This window comes from Euprymna scolopes, chromosome 22 (genome assembly GCF_053919585.1).
Source record: "Euprymna scolopes isolate OS-2025 chromosome 22, ASM5391958v1, whole genome shotgun sequence".
NCBI lineage: Eukaryota > Metazoa > Mollusca > Cephalopoda > Sepiida > Sepiolidae > Euprymna > Euprymna scolopes.
In genome coordinates, this window is record NC_136503.1 from 31,250,027 (window position 1) to 31,273,252 (window position 23,226).

General features: G+C 34.5%; 1 protein-coding gene across 1 annotated transcript in view; it reads left to right on the top strand.

The window, feature by feature from the left end:
- Positions 1–532: 532 nt before the first annotated feature.
- LOC145243947 (tetraspanin-18-like) overlaps positions 533–23,226 on the top strand; it is a 132,937-nt gene continuing 110,243 nt past the window's right edge. Inside the window, exon 1 of the mRNA XM_080107075.1 lies at positions 533–774. The gene's annotated coding sequence lies outside the window, so the exon portion shown is untranslated. The remainder of the gene's footprint in view (positions 775–23,226) is intronic.

Sequence of the window (23,226 nt, forward strand, 5' to 3'; positions counted from 1 at the left end):
AATCACCTACAGATTCCCATTCATGCGATAAAGTATTACTGGATGAAGTTACTATTATAGAAAATACTGAAGTTAAAGGGAAAGCTATTAAATTATATAAATGATAAATGAGACATTTTTGTTTTTATTGTATTTTTTCATTTTTACATGTATAAGTGGGGAGTGGGGGAGTGAGTGCTTTAAAAATTAGTTAATGACAGTCGACATTTAACTATTAATCATGGACGGACATTTGTTTTTTTTATTTTCTATGTTTTTTTTTTTTTTAATGTTGCAAGCATCGTTTTACCGGTTGGCTTTTCATCAACTACCCATTAGAACTTTTCTTTCTTTTTTTCCTTTTAATTTACTGTTTTATTTTATTTTATTTTTTTTGAAACGACTCCCAACTTTCTCTCTTTTCTTTTTTTTTTTTTCTCATCCATTCTGATGACAATGAGAATGGCAACAAAGAGAATAAAGTCGTCAGGCACTTAATACTACTACTACTACTACTACTACTACTACTACAATTATTATTATTATTATAATTAATAATAATACAACGAGTAGCAACTGCTGTCGTCGTCAATTACCGCGAGTCCTTTTGTCTTCCCGTTCTCACCTGAGGGCGCGCATAGTTACTTGGTTTGCGAGGACGACTCTTAAACGGGACGTTTGTGGCTCGTCTTACGTGTTGCGCTGGGAACAGTGGCGGAAAATAAAAAGAAACCTTGTTGATCGCAGTTTTATTATACCTATCGGACGACGCAATCATTACTTTAACCTTTAAAGGTAGGCAAACTTCTTTTATCATCATCATCATCATCATCATCTACTCATTAAGAGTTCTTATTCTACTTCTTATTTACTTACCTCCCCACGAGAATAAAGGTCACAAGGTAAGTTTTTAACGCGAAGAAAAAATCAAGCTCTCCAAAAGTGGAGAATCTGGATTGCTTCTAGAAGGTCATTTTCCTCCTTTGTTAGAGTAAAGAACAAATATTATCACATGTTTTTTTTTTTTTTATTTTCAATTTTTTTTTTTACTGCTGAGTAACCACTTATCAAGGCCTGAATGCCACTCGAGGGTAAAGGGTTTATGATATTATCGGTTAGCGATGGACAACACGATGAAAGGATTGGAAACGATAGGTAAATAAATGGTCAGATTTTCGTCATTTAAAATGGCGACTCGCAAGAATGTATTACCATTGTATTAACAGTGACCTCTCACTGGTAAAACAAGTGGCATTCCCTAGAATCTGGGTGACCACAAGTTTTCCCATGTTTTTAGTACTTTCGTCGTAACTCTCTCGGGGGTTTTGCACAAACTGCTTACCATTGCGTTCTCAATAATAAAAGTCGGTGATTTTCTCTTTAAATTAATTTCTGATAATCCTCCTTAGGATTCAAGAACGCTTTCTATCTTTCCAGTCGAGGTCTGGATGGTGCTAGCACTCTTCGGCTTTCCATCCCTTCGGATCGTTCAGAGATGATTACGAGTATGTACTCCCTCGCTTTCACACAAGTCATCATCAGTGATTGCTCTTTGATGATGACTGATGGGATTCTCTCGAGTCTGGTTGACAACAAGTCTCCCCAGATTCTCAGTATTCTCCACCTGCTTCCATAACCGTTGCAATTGATTTTGCATTGTCGCAACAACTGCTTGCTATTGATTTCTTGCCAGCAACGACCATCGGTCTTCTCTGAAATTTGTGTGGCAATAAGTCTTCTCTAGGTCCCAGTATTCCCCATACTCTTCCAGTGGGAGTCTTATTAGTGCTATTCCTCATCGGCCATTCAATTCTCCTCGACTCTTCACAACTATTTTGTGTGGTATCAGCAGAGGCTAATGTCACTATTATGATCAGTCGAAGCTATTATTATTATTATTATTATTACTATTATTTCACTCATAAGGCGTTTTTACGTAAGTTATCAGTAGGGCTATGACAACAGCATATTCTTTTCCTTGTTTTGATTCTCAGGTATATATCCATTGGTATCTTATATGTTTTTATGTAGAGTGATGTGATCCTCGGTTGATTAATTGTGTCCAACTGTGTCGGATATATACTCGAGAGTAAAAATAATGAAAAAATATGCTGTTGTCATAGCCCTAGTTATTAGTAATCGTTCATTTACGACATAGATGGTGTTCCTTGGAGTCTGAATGACAACAAGTCTACCCATATTTCCAATACTCACTGTTCTTTTCAATAATCACTGCAAATCCCTTTGCGTTATCACAACAGCTGTTTACTATTGGTTTCTCGTTAGTAGCGACCATTGGTCTTCACTGGAATTTGAGTTTCCACAAGGTTTCATGTACTCTCTGTGCTCTTTCAGTGGAGGTCTGGATAGTGCTATCTATTCTCGGTCCTTCAACGCCCTTACCCATCACGACCATTTTTTGTGATACTAAGAGATGCCGGTGCCATCACATATGTTTATGTTTAAAATAAGGAGTTCTTAGATTGTATGATTAGTTTGATCTATTCTGGTAGATTCTATTATCTTGGTTTAGTATAATGTTTTTGTTATTTTTTTTGTTTTATATCTTTCCAGTTCGTGTTACGTAGTGTTATCATATTTATCTGTTGTTAATCAGTGTTTATTTGCCTATGTGAGCTGGTTTCTGCACTCGAGGTTTTTTTTTAATATTTCAAATGTTTTTATCAATGCCGTGCTTTCTATGACGTCTTTATTATTATTATTATTATTATTATTATTATTATTATTATTATTATTATTATTATTACTATTATTATTATTACTATTATTATTACTTTTTAAAATGTTAAAAACTAGCAAAATTTATTGACTTAGAATGAGAATTTTATGCCAAATTGATGGTTGAATATGGTTAGATATGTGCTCATTTTTGCAGTAAATACTAATCCTTATTAATTCCTAAATGTGCATCAAACGGATACCATAATACTTAGTTCGCTGAACCTTCTCATAAAAAAGTTCTATACAAAATTTCAGCCAGGTCGGACTAGTAGTTTCCGAGGAAAAGGGGAATGGATAGACAGACAAATCGACAGAAAGATAGACTAAGATAAATATAAATTATTATTATTATTATTATTATTATTATTATTATTATTATTATTATTATTATTATTATTAAGAGTTTTAACGCGTAATTATCAGTAATTGTTCAGTGACGATAACAATGGTGTTCTCTTGGGATCTGAGTGACAATGTCTTCTCATCGCTCTCCGCCCCTTTCAATAACCGTTACCAATCATTTTACGTTATCACACCAGCTGTTAACCATTATTATTATTGTTGTTATTATTATTATTATTATTATTATTATTATTATTATTGTTGTTGTTTATTTATTTATTTTTACTTTTTTTGCTAGCAATGACCGTTAGCATTCTCTTGAATTTAATTGATAATAAGACCACCTCATTTACAGTAGAAGTCTGATTGGTGCTTTACCTTTGCTGGTTTTACGTCCTCCTTGATTCCATTGAGTTTTACAAGCAGAAGCCATTGCTCATTGCGCGCGTGTGTGTGTTTATTGGATTTCTTTTCGGGTTTCTTGTAATATTTTTAGTGTATTTGGTTCTTTTATTTATAATTCCACCCGTGACTACTTTATATAAAACTAGCAGGACCCGTTAACCGGCGTTTCGCAATGGAAGCCCCCTCCCGACAAAAAAGTGAACTACGGTTGTTGCTGGTGGCCACTGAATAATTCTAGGCAGTGGCGGTCGTGGCCGAAATGAAATAATCTGGCTTTCTCTGGCGATTAGTGCTGGCTTGGGGCGATAATATGCAGATACTGTTTGGATCAAAAAGAAAATATTACGTATGAATTAATAAAATTACGAAAAAATCGTCTATTAGAATAATAATGGAAAGTAGAAACAGAAGTTTTAAATTCTCACAATATATATGAACTGTTTAGAGTGATCGAAATCAATGGTAGCAGTTGTTTCCGTTTGTTGTTCAAGTTTTCGTCTTCTTTTCAACTCTTCCACCAATTGTATTAAAGTAAATTCCAGTTTTATGTGTTTTTTTGACGTGTAAAACAAAACAATTACGACTTTTTCAATTCACTTCTTTGAGTATTGTCATGCCCCCAAACTCCCCATGTAAAAACGGCTTTCGAAATAGACACCACCAACCATCCCCATCTTAAGAACGGTATTCGGAATAGGCACCTCCAACATCCCCAAAATAAAGAACGGCTTTCAGAGTAGACAACCTCCGTTTTTTGAGGAGTGGGAATGGAAAAATAATTTAACCGCGATAATCGTTGTTAGCATACCCACCCGCAAATGCTAAAAAAAATAATAATAAAAAAATTGGGATGGTAGGAAAGCAGTAGATTTGTTTATCGTGCATGCGTACAAATCTAGCAGCCAATGATTTCTAAAAGTACTTATCTCCGCGAAATTAGAATGAGATTTTCTTAAACCCTTTAAAGTCGTCATTCTAAAGAAAATTGTGGAGGTGGGCCTCATGTAAAACTTAACCCCGCCCCCAAAAGCAAAAAAAACAAACAAACAAAAAAAAAAAGAAAACAAAACAAAGGAAGACATAGGTTTTATCAAATATGTTCACCAAAATTATTCCCGATCACTGTACGACGACTGACTGCTTCTGCTGTTTGTTATATAGAAACCACGTGTAAAATTGTTTGAATCAGCAGGAGCCGAATCGGACATTTAGTCGTAGCGGACTTTGATCGTAGATAAGAGGGTTTACTATAATTATTATAAAAATAAACAATAAAACGAATTTATTCAAGTTTCGACCGAAGTTATTTTTGGCAAATATTTTTTATAGCTTTAGACCTAAAGATATTTTGCAAAAAAAGAAACTATTTTTAAAAAATATTCTCTTTTGAGCCAGAAATTAAACAAATAATAGAAATACAACTATTATATATATATAATAAATTCTTAAAGGCAAACATTTATTCTCAGTCCAGTGTGGAAATTCTGAGAGAACCGGATTTTCCCGACATCTAAAATGGATCTTGTGTCTAACTAAATAACTAATCTTTTTATTATCATTATTGATGTTTGGCAATATGTAACTATTAAAATTATACGAAATCGAGTTTCATTTTGGCAAAACCACAAAAAGAAACTCTGGAATTTTATAAACTTGAAAAAAAAAAGCACACACACACACACACACACACACACACACACACACACACACACACACACACACACACACACACACACACACACACACACACACACACACACACACACACACACACACACACACACACACACACACACACACACACACACACACACACACACACACACACACACACACACACACACACACACACACACACACACACACACACACACACACACACACACACACACACACACACACACACACACACACACACACACACACACACACACACACACACACACACACACACACACACACACACACACACACACACACACACACACACACACACACACACACACACACACACACACACACACACACACACACACACACATTTGTTATAAAAAATATTTGACTATTTAAAAAAATAATCAAATATTTTTTCTTTTAACTTAAGGGAACTTTTTTCTTTCTGGACTCGTATTTAAAAAAAAATTCCCTTAATTAAAAATAAAAAAAAACATTTATTTTGGACGAATACTTTTGCATGAGAAGGGCTGTCCCCTTCTCATCTAAGTAAGAAGACAGACTAGATAAATGAAAATGATATTAGGAAAAGGCTAGAATCGAATCGTGTAGGCAAATGGATAATTGAAGTCCTAGGAATGCAGTCCATTGTTAAGTTTTTTAGAAATAGCTAAATATTATTTATGGCGGAAAAAAAGCGATTGTCCATTCTTTTAGAATAACTGGATATTAAATATGTCAGCTAAAAGATGGACAATGCGAGTTAAAAATATTGTTTAAAAATAGGTTAGATATTAAACAATTAGAATTGGGAATCTTTGTTTGCCAAATGTGTGTTTGAACAGACATATATAAATCCACGTGAAATTTAGTCACGTTGGGAACCACATTTCTAACGTCATAAACAAAGGAGGTTTCTCAATATATGAATCGAAGGTTCAAAGTTAGGAGGTTGATTAGGATCAGATAATCGAAGAAGATTACACACAGTGATAGTCAGTTGGAAACTAGGAGCCCCTTAGAGGCGAAGGGAGAAGAGTAGACCATGTAGTCGAAAAGGATTGAATTCCTGACATCACCAATCGGCCGGTTGGAGAATAAAGAAAGCATCAATAATTTTGTAAGTGGTGTCTTCGCGTCGTCTTTACAACCGAAAAGGTAAATGTGTTTTGTATATTCATCTATAAACAAACTCTTGTATAACCCCCTTATAAGTAACGTGCCTCCTTCATCATAAGTGAAGTATCTCCTCCCCTCTGTATGTGTTAAGAACTGTTCCATCATATGTCCCAGCTCCGTAATAATATGAAGTCCCCAAGAATCATTTCAGTCTGTTGTAAATGTCTCCCTCCGTATTTATCATCACAGTCGTCATGATGTACAAAGAACTGTTATAAATGTCTTCCCCTCAGAATTGTCATCATTGTTATCATCTCCGTTATACTTACGAACCCGTCATCTCTCTCAATATGACCCTCATGCAACGCTTTTAACCGATTCTACTTTTTACAAAGGTTTTCTAGTGTTACCTTGCTATTGTGTTACAAAATTCCAATTAAAAAATCACTTGTAATATTTAATTTGCAAAAAAAAAAAAAAAAAAAAAAAATCTCTCGGCTAAAAATGTGATTGCGACTAAATTCGTTTTTTTTTTAATAATAAGGAAATAAACTTGTATATTTATTTATGTATTTATTTATTTATTACAAAGATAAAACAAACGTGGCCCACTCGGTTGAAAAAAGTCTCAGTCTTTGAGAATTTACCAAAAATAATCGCGATGTGATTAAAGTGTTATTATTTATTTTAATAACATTTTTTTGTGCTTGCGGACTTAATAGATCGCTCGTGTAAGAGGGAATATTTAATAAAAATTATGTTTTCCTTATCTGTTTAAGTATAGACAAGCTATTTGTCAAAAGTAGCCTGTGTCGAAGTTACTTCAATCAACAGCGACAATGAGTCGTACATTGATCGTACATAACTTTTAGTCGTACATATTTAACAAAACCCGGAAAACATTTTTTTCCAGGGCAGATTTAAATTATTTTTTTTTGTGGGGGGGGGGTAGTGCCGTGTCGGTACATTGTACATGTTTACATTCCTAAACAATTTCTGTTTACATTTTTTTGAGTGTTCAGGACGTTCAAGCAAAAGCCGTTATGTATATAAAGTTGTTTACTTGTGCACGTTGGTTCTAGTAATTGAGGTTATCAGTATTTAAGTGTCTGAATTTGAGTGGTTAAAATGTTTGTATTTCTTTATTTTTTAACGCCAGTGGCTCATGTTGAGAGCGACGCTATTTTTGTAAACTTTTAAAAGTGTTCGCTTAGTGTCATTCTGGAATATGAGAATGCCAGGTCTCAGCCAATTAAAAAGAGCGGAGCATTGATAGGGAGCCGTTATTATTTAATATTCGAAAATCGGAAAGAATATGTTATGTCTATGTTTGTCTTAGCCAGTTACCGAGGGTGTAATCACACTATAGTTGAAAAATGTAGAATAGGACCCGATGACAGTTGGTAGTAGTGGTAGGACTAAATATCTAAAGAGAAAAGTAAGGACTTCTTCGTCTTAAGATGTTGCGATTATGATGGTCATGTTCGTCGAGTGTAATGTAGCATTTTAATACCAAGGTTGAATGTGTTTGAAATGATGGTCGAAAGTTACATAAGATAGTGGTTAATAGTCTAGATATAGTAAATTGGCATGTGGCATTTGGTGTTGCAAACCTACGATACTTTCGTACAGAGGGAATTTCCACAGTCAAATTATTATATAGGAGATAAGTAACTTTAGAACATTTTTCATTTGTTTCTCTCCTATATAATAAAATAACTGCAGAAATTCCCCTTTGGATCAAAGTGTCGTAGGTTTAAAAAAAAACAGATGCCACATACAAATTTGATAGTCTAGGCTATTAGCCAATAGTTTATGTAACTTTTGAGCACCATTTAAGACATATTAAGTCGTTATGATAAAATGCTACATTCCATCCTGGGAGCAACACTATCACAATCGCAACACTTTTAGAGAAAACATTTCTTATTTTCCCTCTAAATATTTAATCCTCCCACCACCCCAGAAAAAGGTGGGTTCTCTCTACCGTGCTAGAAAGCTACTAACGCCTGAAAGTATCCTGTACCTCTATAAGGCCACCATTCGCCCATGCATGGAGTATTGTTGTCATATTTGGGCTGGTGCATCTGCTGTTTATCTCTCAGTTCCAGACAAGGTTCAAAAGAGAGTCGCTAACCTGATAGGTCCTAAACTGTCATCTAAGCTTCAGCCTCTGCCCCATTGACGAAATGTAGCATCCCTCTGCCTGTTCTACAAGTACTTTAACGGCGAATGCTCCGACGAACTGCAAGCACTCGTACTCCCCCACGTAAATACCTCCGACAAACCCGACAAGTAGCAAAATCCCACTCCTTCAAAGATGTAAGAGAGCCTTTTACTCCAGTAGTTTCTTCCCGAGAATCGTTAGACTTTGGAATTCCCTTCCGGGTTCCTGCTTCCCCGCCTGTACTGACATGCAGAAGTTCAAGTGTAACGTGAACCGACATCTTGTTGCCCAACTCCCTACATAATACCCCTGTAGCTTATGTCCCTGATAGTAGCCCCTTATATCAAAGTGGCAATGTGCCTTGTTTGGGGTGAAAATGTAATAAAAAAACAGTACCTGCAGATTATCGCCCCAGACCAACACTAATCGCCATTAACAAACAGTACTGACAATCACAGACATTGGCCTCCACTAGTTGCCATTAAAAAAAAAAATGCCCTGTAGTGAAAGTAGAAGCCAGATTATTTCATTTGAGCCAAGGCTGCCAGTGCCCGCTAATTTCCAGGGACGGCAGTGGCCACTTATAACAACCGTACTTTAATTTATTTTCAAGGGGGGGTCCTTTAACGATTCTATTTTGGATCCGTCATGCTTCCACCGGGCAACGCTGGTTAACGGGTTCTGCTAGTTATTTAATATTTTCTAAACCTTCTTGTTTACATTTTTCGTATTTGGTATAAAAAGTTGATGTTTATTCGTTTTCGTCACCTGAAGATGACTCGACGAAGAATCGAGTGTTCTAATGATACTTATGGAAAATTCATTGTATATTTTCTTGATTTTGACACACACAAAAGGATTATTAGAAAAATGGAAAAATAAAAATTGGTATAATAAAGCAGAGGAATTCTCTTGCTTGACAATATTTTCTTGAATCAAATAATCTTGCCTAAATACCCCCGCAATATATATATATATATATATATATATATATATATATATATATATATATATATATATATATATATAAAGAACGACAATATAAAATATATATTAAGGCATACAAATTTAATCGTTGATTCAATAGGCGTCACATCTCCAATATGTTACCTAGCACCTTTTCTCCTCTTTCAAAAAGGTTTCGAAAACCTACTTATAAAGAGCATATCCATCCTATACCCCTAATTGATGTAACCGCCTTATTAAATCAACGATTAAATTTATATGAATTTCTATATATTTTATAGTGTAGTTCTTTATCTTCTATATAAGCTCCACTTCAATTGCTGAGTCTTGTATTATCCCGATTAGCCTCCTTTTAATGAATTTTTCTCTTAGCAAAACATATACATAGTGAGAATAAAAGATTTGCTGGTTTCATCATTTCTGAAACTGCATTCGATGATTGTGGTTATAAAATACTGTTTGTAAAAAGTTTGTATAAATGGTTTGTGCAAAGTGATGTTTATAAAAATGGAGGAAGGGGAGGGGAGAAAACTAAAAGTCAAATCGCTTTGGGTAGATCCAAGTTTGAGAGTTCTTTTGTAAATGACCGGCGGTGAAGAATGTGAATAGCTAATTTCATGGTTAAAAAAAAACGACACAAAAGATGATGCTGGACACTTTGTGGAAATTTAATCCTGTGTGGTTGTGGTGAGAAAACCAAGCAGCTATAGCAGATGGTATTAGATCTGTGAATCGGGGAAGATTCGAATAGACGAACGGATATCAGGAAGAGGATATGTGCGACATTGTTGGCCTGGCAGATCCATGGACCATAATGAATGGTAAAGGCATCTCTTTTTGAGGAATTAGGTGCTCGGAGCCTATTATTGGTTTTTGATTTGTGTTGGGGTTTAAGGTGGGGGGATGGTTTAAATTTTATCGGTGTTGGAATGATTATAGTGAGAATCATTATTATTATTATTATTATTATTATTGGAATGATTATAGTGAGAATTATTATTATTATTATTATTATTATTATTATTATTATTATTATTGTTGTTGTTATTAGTGGTAGGGTAGTTATTCGGCTGAATGCGTAGTTCGCTTATTGGATCAAATAGAAGATGAGGGAGAGAGATGTCGACAGAATGTTAGAGCTTTTTTTTTTTATAGATATACTAGCATGGTTCCCGGCGTTTCCCGGGTATTTGGAGGTGTATGTTGAGCAAAAAAACAAAAACAAAAAACAAAAAAAAACAAAACAAAACAAAAAAACCGGTCAATTTTTTAAATGTTGACCCCTGTTATGGACCTTAACATTTATTGTTTTGGGCTCTAATAAAGTTATTAAGTTAGATTCATGTCCAAGGAACCTATATCTAAAATTTCAAGTGTTTGTACACAAAATTGGCGGAGGAGTTTGGTAGAGTTCTCAAATGTCAAATCGCTGAACTTTGACCCCTTAACAGCCAAATTTCTGGCCAAAAATCACATAGATTTTTTTCAAATCTCAGTATCCTGTATATCAAATTTCGAGTCTGTAGACTAAAAATTTACAGAGTTATTGCGTAGGGAAATGTACACAGATACACAGACACGTTCACTTTTATAGATATACTAGCATTTCGGCCCGGCGTTGCCCGGGTATTTTTAGGTGTATGCTGAGCAAAAAACAAACAAACAAACAAACAAAAAAAACGGTAAACTTTTTTTAATTTGACCCCTATTATGACCTCTTAACATTTATTGTTTTGGACCTAAATCAAGTTATTAAGTTAGCTCCATGTCCAAGGAACCTATATCTAAAATTTAAAGTGTTTAGATCCAAAATTGTCGGGGGAGTTTGATAGAGTTTTCAAAAGTCAAATCGTTGACCTTTGACACCTTAATCGCCAATTTCTGGCCGAAATCCGGTCACATCGATTTTCCCAAATCTCAATAACCTGTATATCAAATTCCGAGTCTGTAGACTTAAAATTGACAGAATTATTGCGTATGGAAATGTACACACACACACACACACACACACACACACACACACACACACACACACAGACATATATATATATATATATGGATATATCTCTACTTGTAATCAAACTAAATATTGGGATTCTCACATTTTTAGTTCTATGGGACGAAACTACATAGAAATTTGCAGTTTTTTTTAAAAAAAGATTGTGATACTATGCTATGGTTAAGCTATTATGACAATTGGTAAAAATGACCTACATTTTCAAACCAATAAAATCTGCCCAAATTTGCATACACTTTTATATATAGTGTCCTGAAAGGCAGCTTCAGTTTTGTTGCTTTGGTTGTCTCCCCTGTGGTTTTGCCGGGCCACTAGTGACAATTATAAAAAAAGTAAATGTGACATATTAACACTTTATTGCGCAATCGCGAAATATTCAAAGATTACAAAAAATGTATCAATAAATGTTTGAATATTTTTGTTAATATTTTTGCAAACTAATTCAATTTGTACTGAAATATATAAAAATGGTCATGATTTTAATAGTAAAGTTTTTATTATTAGATTCTCCGTGAGAATGTATTAAACTGTTAAGATTTATTATTAATTACTAACGGGACTCGTGGAAATTACACAGTTATACTGTTCATCTGTTATATTAGGTTGGTGCGAAAATTATGTCGTTTTTTTATGTAGTTGAACGTCAAAAAACGACATTATTATGGAAGCAACCTAATATATTCTTGTTTGGTTTAAACATGCTTCCATTTTATAGATATCTGGCACTAACACACCCCCATGCTGTTATTGTACCACCTTTGTTCAAACCGAAACATAAAAAACTAATCTGATGAGTAGTTTTAGTATATACTAGTAGGCCATTCAGCGTTGCCTAGTCGTAAAATACCCTTAAATATATTTTAATTCATGCAGATTACGTATTTCTTATTATAGAGACAATTCTCTATCGATTATTATATTGAACCTAATTTATAAGTAGCGAGATCAAAACTAAAAAATAGTATATATTATTTGGGTACCATCAGCTAGAATCGAAACCAAAACCACCTTCATTACTTAGCCCCTGAGCCACGCTCTTACGCGTGCGCGCACACACACACACACACACACACACACACACACACACACACACACACACACACACACATACACATATAAATTTACCTGTCATTCCCGTTTTAAAAGATGGAATCACCCAATCGTCGAAGACAAGATGCAAGTAAATAAGGCTCACAGAGTTTTATAATTATATAGATTATGGATATTTATTGACAAAACTCTTGTGAGAATTTGCGACATGTTTCTATTCTGTGGATTCTCCGGTGCTAATGTAGACCACATAATATTATTGTACCATCTTTGGCCAGAGAAGATATTACATTTTGACCCTAGCGTGAAAGCCAAGAAAGTGCATTTTATTTTTAGTTTCGTGTTCGACAGAACATTGTCATCAGATGAAATTAAAAAAAAAAACAACAACAAAAACTTACATTTCTTGCATTGCATCTTCGGCGATCGGGCGATCTCATCATTTGAAAAAAGGGGTGGAGGATTATAACATACAAAGGAAGATGAAATTGTTATAGCATAGTATTATGTAGAGTGCTATAAATTTGTATCTGAAATTTTTGGATGTATACGTTCGACTATCTAGATTCGGTTCGGTTCCGATTTTGAAAAGTTGATCTTCATGTTTGTACATTCATTCATTTGTTTACATTGCTGTTGTAATTGTTGTTATTGTTGTAATTGCCATCATCATGATCATAATCATCATCATAATAAAACATTCAAATGGTTACCAGTTCTTTATGGACTCATACAACCAGTTTCGGTTAATGCAATCTTCATCAGAGTATTTTATGATGAGTTTATATGAGCCAATCTAAAAATACAGTTTCTAGATAAACTGGTTTCAGGTCTGCTCCGCTACTAATATAAGCATTTCTCAAAAGAAAAAAAAATGACAAAATATGTGGGTACTTTTACGCTTTGCACACCGGACTTCCATAAATGTTGGCTCTGGCATGACCGACAAGTTACGTAAACCGTCGGAATATGCCGAGCGCTGATCAAATTAATCAGCGAACAAACGCGCTTAGTCAATAAAAATCGAGCCAGACAACTTTTAATAAATTGGAACAAAAATATTTAGTTTTTAATCACGCACAAATTTAATCAGTCCAACCCTTACTTTAACCTTAAAACCTAACTAAATCCTAACTCTAGCAATAAAAATTAGTCTATATAATTTAAATTTAATCAGTCGAACTCTAACTGTAACTCTAAAAAATAACAAAATATGTTCTTATTTATTAAAAAAAAAAAAAAATGAAAAATTATTCATGAAAATTACGATAGGTTGTTATATTTTTTCCATTTTATTTTTCAGTGTAATTATTATTTAACATAGCGTTTTTTTTTTAATTTGATCAACTCTCGGCATATTCCGGCGGTTTACGTCAGGTACCAGTGGAGCCCGGGATAACATCACAGAAATCCGGTCGGTAAAGTGCAAACGCACCAACATTTTAAAAAGAATTTGGGCAAACGGAAAAATTTTCTATTCATATATTCTCACATTTTTACAATTTGAACTTATTTTTATCTGACGTCACAATTCTTACTTCGTTTTTTTTTTAATCTATATAATATTACGCTAAGTCATTTCATATTCGTATCGCTTCAAAGGCATTAAAAATCATGAGATCATAATTAGTGATTAATTTACTGTTGCTAAGATAAACAATTTCGACTTTACACATTTTAAAATAAATTGTTCCAAAATCAAATTACATGTGAAATCAAATTACATGTGTATTCCATGTGGTCTTGCCAACTAAAGCAGTGCAGTTAAAAATAAATACTTTACAAAAAATGTTTTATCGACTTGAAGAATATTTAGCTGACATATTTTTACAGAAGACAGAAAATTTAATGTTTTAAAAATAATAAAATTACTACAGTTTTAAATTAAAATAAAAAAAAACAACAACATTTATTTTATTTATTTACAGTAATCCGTCGTGAACAAACATTCAACGGGATGCAGTTGTAATGCAGCTAAGGAGAAGTTTTGATTACAGTGTTTTTAAATATAAGGATTTGGACAAATTGCCAACCAAGAACTAAATGGTTCAAACTATATTTAACAAACACAGCGATCAGATTTTATTTGGCAGCAAATTTTCATGAAGCAAAATCGATAAATAATCAAAATCAAACACATCAACGAACTATTTCCAGCTTCTATTAGGTTATTTATTCTGGTCGATGCCCAGGAGACCATTATTCCTGGCATTACCTCTCCCTTTCGAGGATTACTGCGTTTGTCCCCTTGGTTAGAATGGGGAATTGGTTTTCCGCCAATCGTATGCGGATAAAATGCTGACGGGCCAGTTTCAGCCAATTTTTGTAAGTTCTTTGCTTTACCGGCTTTGAGCGTCCTTGCAGCGCACTTGCCCTACTTCTCATTAACTCAGACTGAGTGTCACATTCAGCCTTCGCGAGAAAGTTCTTAAATAGCAACAGAATCGATAACTTTAGTCGATCTGCTTCAATTCATCTTGCTTGAATTTATAACGAAAGCAGCAAAAATGTTTTCAATCTTTAGGGTATGGCATAAAGGTCTACTCCACAAAATCTCCAGCTACGGTATATCTGGAAATGTCTTTTCAATTATTAATCATTTATCTCTGATAGGTTTATAAGAGTATTGGTTGATGGGGAGAAATCAGAAGTTCACAGTATTAATGCTGGAGTCCCTCAGGGAGCCATCCTGGGCCCAACTCTCTTCCTGATCTACATCAATGATCACCAAAATTACAATCCAAGATCATTCGTAGACAATTATGTTGCGGATACTACTGTCTATGATAAAATTTCAAAGGCCGTAAATGACTAAGTACTCTCTGATTCTCTCTCCTCTGATCTTGGTCACGTGGTGTAATATGAAAGAGGTGACTAGTTAATTTTAATGCATCTAAAATCAAGCTTCTATTTTCCCATCATCTACGTTCTGATCCCCGTTCTGAGTGTATTTTCAATTCCGTTCAGAATAATCTTCAGGATATTCCATTAAAATAAAAGAACAATGTCAAAAACTGTTTAAATTACACACTAGTTAAAATCTGTAACAAATTCAATTTAATACAAAGACGATTTAATTCGCAGGGTCCATCGCTTTCCCACAGTCAAAATAATTTTAAAAATCTCCTCGTGTTTGGATTATTCGGATTACTATTCGTATCTTGAGTGTTATTTGCAGAAAGTTTTGGTCGATGCAACCTCCGACCTTCTTTAAGTGTGCCTTGTCGAACTCGGGTATCTTTCTGTTGAACTCGGGTATCTTTCTGTTGAACTCGGGTATCTTTCTGTTGAACTCGGGAATCTTTTTGTTGAACTCGGGAATCTTTATGTCGAAATCGGAAATCTGTACGGAATTTCGAACGTATCCCGGGAGTGCGCATGCGCTCTTTCCGTCAGCCATGATTGGATAGAAGTCTTAAGTAATTCTCAATTGTAATTTTGGGTCGTTCGCACTGAGAATTGAACGTTCAATCTCCAGGAATATTACTTTTACAACTGAATTTCACAAATCACACTATCCACTGTCTCACGGGTCTTTGCGGACACTTCCACACAGATTCCCGAGTTCGACAGTAAGGTTCCACGAGTTTGACAGAAAGATTTTCGACAAGACACACATGAAGAAAGTCGGAGGTTACATCGATCGAAATGTTGTAAGAACAACACACAAGAAGAGAACAATAGTCCGAAAAAATCCAAATAATACCGAATAATCAATCCTTATCTAAAAAATTCAGAACAAATCTGTCTTTTCAATATGTTGGTCCACATTTTCAATCTATCTTTTCAATATGTCTTTTCGATATGCTGCTCAACATTTTCCAAGGAAAGAAAAAGAGAAAAAAATATGCGCATGAAAAAATACACTTAGATCTGGACTCGTTTCCCCGAAAGTTTTGTGCTTCGTTGTTGAAACTAAGAAAATCACCCAAAGCAAAAGTCCTTCTCGATAAAAATGAGAAAACAAAACTCAAGAGACAAACTAACGGAAGCCATTTGAAACGAAACCTCTAAGAAACTCGTTTATGTAGCATTAAGAATTGATTATATAATGTTATAAATTGAATTAAAAAAAATTCTTAATGCTGCAATATTTTAAGTTTTTAAGTTTATTATATTTTTTACTAGAATATCTTGTTTTCTTTTCTAGTTTTAACAACTAGTTCTTTACTTTTCCATGGTTAAGCTTAACCATATTACTTTTCATGTTTGCATTTTTCTATTTTAATCCATGATTTATTTTAGGCTTCCAATAAATTCACTTGTTCTTTGTCTAATTTCAGTCTTATTTTTTGCCTTCATGAACACATATGTACGGCGCTCGCCTGCTTTCAATAAAATTCCCCCAATTATCTCCCTTTGATACTTTCATTATCTCTATTCCACTTGTTACTTCTATTTTCGCGACAACAGTAAATTAGCAGCAACCTCACCTCCTTACGTATTTTTACGATTTTGAACACCAGAAAATTCATCATAACTTTTGTTTTACTGAACGAAAATTGAATTTTTTTTTCACAATATAACTGAGAAGGTGATCTGTACACTGTATATAATTGTTTGAAATCTGGTAGCAAAATGAGCGGTGAAGCTTTAAAGCAGTTCTAAATGACTAAAACTGCCACTTAACCATATTTTATATATATATATATATATATATATATATATATATATATATATATCTATCAATAAAACACGGTATTGTTTGAATGATACATAAATATATATATATATCACTATATATATGCATAAATATATATATATATATATATATATATATATATATAAATAAATATATATATAATATATATATATATAAATATATATATATATATATATATATATATATATATATATATATAAATACACACACATGTTGGGACGATTAATCGGAATCGGGAATCGGAAAAATCGAAGCTTTGTGGAGTATCGGAATCGGAAAAATTTTGGCCTACTTTCCGATTCCAAAACCGATTCTTTAAATGATCTTTTTTATTTGATTTTAGTTTAATAAACATCTTCCGCTGCTAGTAGTAATAAAAAAATAATAAATATTTATTGATTTAATCTTCCAGTAAGACTCAAATCTCTAGATCAATCCCCTCACAAGTGTGTTTTTACGTTTGAGGAAATACATGCACATTTAAGATCTGTTTTTACAGTAATCGGGACAAAATAACAATTTTATAGTTAAATATTTACAGATTTATAAAGATCGGAATCGGTAATTGTATCGGATTCGGGAAAAACATTGGAACCGTCCCATTATTATTAATATATATATATATATATATATATATATATATATATATATATATATATATATTCTCCAGCCAATATGGAATTTTGGGACGATTGCATTTTCGTGTTCTTATCGTTTTTTAAAAAATTTTTTTTAAAGTAGGATTACCGTATATTTGTTTTTGAAATTGTTGCATTAATGTACAGTTACCAAATGCCCCCTCCATATACTCTGAAACGGGTGGAGGAGTCGACGTTGTCTACGAAGAAACTAACCTATAGTAAACAAAAAGTGCTCCATGTACTTCAGGTGTGTCCAAACAGAACTTCATTCTTCTATTTATTATTTGTGGATCCGGGCATCACCGGGTATTCTTGCTAGTTATTATTAAGACCGAAGAAAAAGGAGGGAAATATAGATGGATGTATAGATAGATAGAACAACAATATATGTATAAATCAATACATAGATATAAATATAGATAGATAAAGAGTTTCGTCTTCTTTTTAATTGATTAGTTTTCTATTTTTTATGGATTAGTTGTATCTTCTTTTCTTACTAAGAGAGAGAGAGAGAGAGAGAGAGAGAAAGAGAAAGAGAAAGAGAGGGAGAGAGAGTGTGGAAGAGAGAGAATAGGACAATGAGAGAGAAAGAGAGAGAGGGAGGGGGAGAGTTTTGTCTTATTTTTCTTATCCATTATTTTCGTTTCAAATATTTTTTTTCATAAGGATCACCACTTATCAAGGTCCAGAGGCCACTCGATGATAAGGGTTATAGAGTGCACAGTAGTCACTGGGAAAATATCATAGGAATCGTTAGTAGTGTACATTTGGTAAATTGGATTAGTTAACGGGAATGGCTCATCAAGAACTTGTTTACGTTAGACTTGGAGACGACTATATTGTAATCAACTGAAAAGCAGACAATCAAAAGGCAGTTCCATAGGTGTGCAGTTCTAAGACAGAAGCTTTGTTCATGGAATCTACGTTCAGATTTAGGCACTGATAAAGAGTGGGAGAAATTATTGTTTTCAGCTAGACGAGTGTGTCTCGTAAAAGTTTGGTGTGGGGGACTATAGATTGGAGCTCAGACTAGCACTTGTCATGAAAATAACGATAAAGCCGAGACAGGCTCGCAACGTCTCTTCTGTTAGAAAGAGGAAAGGGCATACCCTACTAGGCTACGAAGTCTATTTTTTAACTCTGTAAGGCAACGTAAGTCTTTCTAGCAGTTCCTGTCCATATGTGGCAATAATTTCATGTAATCAATAGCTATGAAATAGGGAAGCGATCGCGAATGTGCGAAACCTGTTGGTAATAAACAAATATATAAATAGACGTAACTTATTTCCATTTTAATTATTCTTTTTGTACCTTCTTATAAAAATTAATGTCGCGAACTTCATCAGATCACAGTATGTAAATCACACGCTTTAAGTACATTCGTGTTGTTTTAGATCGCATCCAACATGTAGATCACTCTCTGAAGTAGCACCGAATATAGGTCAATATATTTCTAAGTATGATATTAACAACTTTTGAACATTTAGTTGAAATCATGCCTGAAATGTTCAAGCCTTAATTGAACAGACAAGCACAGACTAATATTAGTCTGATTATTGTTATTTAGAGTATGGCATAAAGGTCTACTCCACAAACTCTCCAGCTACGGTATAGCTGGAAATGTCTTCTCAATTATTAAATCATTTCTCTCTGATAGGTTCATAAGAGCAGTGGTTGATGAGCAGAAATTAGAAGCTCACAGTATTAATGCTGGAGTCCCATGGATCCATCTTGGGCCCAACTCTCTTTCTGACCTACATCAACGATCTCCCAAATTGCATCCTAAGATCATCCGTAGATATTTATGCTGTCGGCACTACCATCTATGGCAACACTTCAAAGGCCGTAAATGACCAAGTACTCTCTGATTCTCTCTCCTCTGATCTTGATCGCGTGGTCCAATGGGAAAGAAGTGGCTGGTTAATTCTAATGCATCTAAAATCTAGCTTCTATTTTCCAATCATCAACCCTCTGATCCCCGCCTGGCATCAATTGAAATGAATGGCGTTCATCCTGGGGAGGCTCCATATTTTGACAAGCTTCTAGGTTAAACCGTTACTCTTGATCTGAGAAGAAACACGTACATCAAATCTGTTGTCAATGCTGCTGGAAAAGTGGTAGGGTCGTTCTATCACTCCAGTAGATATCTCACTACTAATGACATTCTCTACCTGCATAAGAGTCAACTACGTCCAAGGATGGAGTACTGTTGCCACATTTGAGCAGGATAAGCTGCTAGAAGCAGCTTATCCTGTCTTGACAGAGTTCAAAATAGACTTCGTAGCCTAGTGGGGGTGCCCTTTTCTCTTTCCTTCAACTTCTATTCCACAGAAGAGACGTTATGAGCCTGTCTCTGTTTTACCGTTATTTTCATGCCAAGTGCTCATCTGAGTTCCAGTCTATGCCCCCCCCCAGCAAAACTTTCACGAAGAACACTTGTCTAGCTGAAACAACTATCAATAATTTCCCCCCACTTCTTATCTGTGCCTAAACACAAACGTAGATTTCATGAACAAAGCTTCTTTCTTAGAACTGCATGCTTATTCTACTCTGTTCCGTTTCCCTGCTTTCCAACGGACTACAATATGGTCGTCTTCAAGCTCAACGTGAACAAGTTCTTAATAAGCCATCCCCTTAAGTAATCCGATTTACCAAATTTCCACTACTAACGATTACTACGACATTTTTCCTTTGACTACTGTGCACTCATTAACCCTTATCCTCGAGTGACCTCTGGGCCTTGATAAGTGGTGACCCTTCGTAAAAAAAAAGAAAAAAGATTTTCAAAAATTGTTTGCTTCCGTTTCTCTCGTTGTATCAGATAGATTTCAAGCATTCCAAAATGAACACCGAGTAAAACGACACTTTTGTCAGTAACATCGGATTTTTAATTTTTTTCCCTTAGTTTTGTTGTTGATTTTTAAAACGATATTAAGGTTAATGTCTCCGCCTCGGAGATCCGGTGTTTTTCTTAGAAAGTCGCCCATTTTTTATTTGGACGTATTTTTTATTTATTATTTTTTTAAAAACAGTAATCTATCAATCAACAACAAAACTACGTAAACAGATCAACGATAAAAACTAAGCAATAAATTGTCTATAGCATCATAGCGTAATGGACTAGGGCGCTGGACTGAACTACATAAGGACCGGGGCCCGAATCCTACCAACAGTCAAGCTACACTGAAGAGGAGTAGGGCTCCGAAACGCGCGTGTCCGTATATTACTGTTTTTTAAAATAATAAATAACAAATAAATAAACAAAAAATATGTCCAAATAAAAAATGGGCGACTTTCTAAGAAAAACACCGGATCTCCGAGGCACCGACTTAACCTTAATATTGTTTAAAAATCAACAACAAAAGTATATATATATGTAGATTTCTTGTTGAAAAAATATGGGCGATCTTCTGAAAAGATCTTCAAGGTGAAGACAATACTTCACCGTTTTATAGTATAAAAAAATCAACAACAAATCTACATAAGTTTATAAACGATAGAAATAAGAGTCAAATGATCTAGGACTTTGTAGCGTAACGGATAACACACGGGACTGTAATACATATGGTCTGAGGTTCGATTTCTAGAGACAGTCAAGCTACGCTGAGGAGAGGTAAGGCATCAAAACGTGCATGTCCGTAGATTACTGTTTTAAAAATAATATATATAAATTTTTTTCTCAGTATTTCGTTCTAGCCAGGGGTGGGGTATCCATCCTACTGGATATCAAACATTTATCCGCTATTTCATATATTCCAACTGAGAGATTTTAGTTATTAATAGCTACAAATCGAAACATTATGTCAGTGTAGCGAAACTTGTACATGTCTGCACGAATTAATATTAATATATAACTTTATTAAAGATTTTCTAATTTAATTCTTGCTACCGGATGCCAGATATTACAACCAAGAGATTTTTTAAAAGATTCTAACTAGTTTATTAAGTGCTCTTGTTTGTCTCCCCCTTGCACTTGGATTCGTCGAATATATTTGCTTGGTGGTTACGAAATTCTTTTCCTAATAACGCTAGAGTCTAAAAAGAGAAAGATAAAAATAAATTAGCCAATTCACTTTTACGAGATAATATATTCAGCAGAGACTCACGGAAACCATCAGTCCATGAGAAACAAGAGACGAGCGTGTGAACTACTTCTGTTCTTGGTCGTCTCATTCTTTTTTTGCTCAATATTCACAACGTTTCCCAGTCAGAGTATAAACGTTTGTCTGCCATCGTCGGCTTGCCCGTATACATTCTAGAACTACATCGCCCGCTGTTTAGTTTCACTTACAATAAAAGGTGGGCTGGGGGAGCAGAAAGATCGTCCACACCTTGCATCGAATTTAAAAAGAATAGGAATATCGAGAAAAACAAACTTATATTTCTCAAAAACGACACGAAAAGTTTTGGCGCTTTTATTTGGATTTCTATTCCAGCTTAGACAAAAACATAATTAATGTCGGTGAGTGGCTCTCGTCTTAAGGAGGCTCCATGTTTTGACAAGTTTCTGGGCCTGACCCTTACTCCTGATCTGAAATTACATCAAATCCGTTGCCAAGGTTGTTGGAAAAAATAGTCGGATCATTCTGCCACTCCAATAGATATCTCACTGCCGATGCAATTCTCTACCTGCATAAGAGCCAAGTACGCCCAAGGATGAAATACTGTTGTCACGACTTGGCAGGAGCTTCTAGAAGCACCCTATCCTGCCTTGAAAGAGTTCAAAATTGACTTTGTAGCCTAGTGCGAGATGCCCTTTCTCTTTCCTGCAACCGCTTTCACACAGAAGTGACATTGCTAGCCTGTCTCTGCTCTGTCGTTATTTTCATAGCAATTCTTGTCTAAGCTCCAATATATGCCCCCGCCTTGCCAAACTTTCACGAAAAACATTCGTCTAGCTGAAACCACTCTCTATAATTTCCCACACTTTAAAAAATGCCTAAACTTAAACGTCGATTTCATGAACAAAGCTTCTTTCTTAGAACTGCCTGCCCATGGAAGTCTGCTTCATTCGCTTGCTTTCCAGCTTACTAAATTATGGCCGTCTTCAAATCCAATGTAAACAAATTTTTGATGCGCCGTCCCCTTAAGTAATCCAATTTACCAAATTTCCACTACTAACGATTATTACGATATTGTCCAAATGACTATTGCGCACTCATTAACCCTTATCCTCGAGTGACCTCCAAGGCTGACTCTTCTGTAAAAAAAAAATATCAGTTCAATCACGACACATTGGAATAATCCTTGCACATTTTGGAATGTATTATTTCTTGGGGAATGGTATTATTTTCGTCCTAATTCTTGGGGTGATTCAGATCAGTCTTACAAATGCAAATAAAGTATTCTACAACAACAACTACAACAACAATAATGATAATAATGCAAATAAGTAATAATCAAAATTATAGTGATAATAATTATTTACCATTATCTTGTATTACAATATTAAAATGCTTCT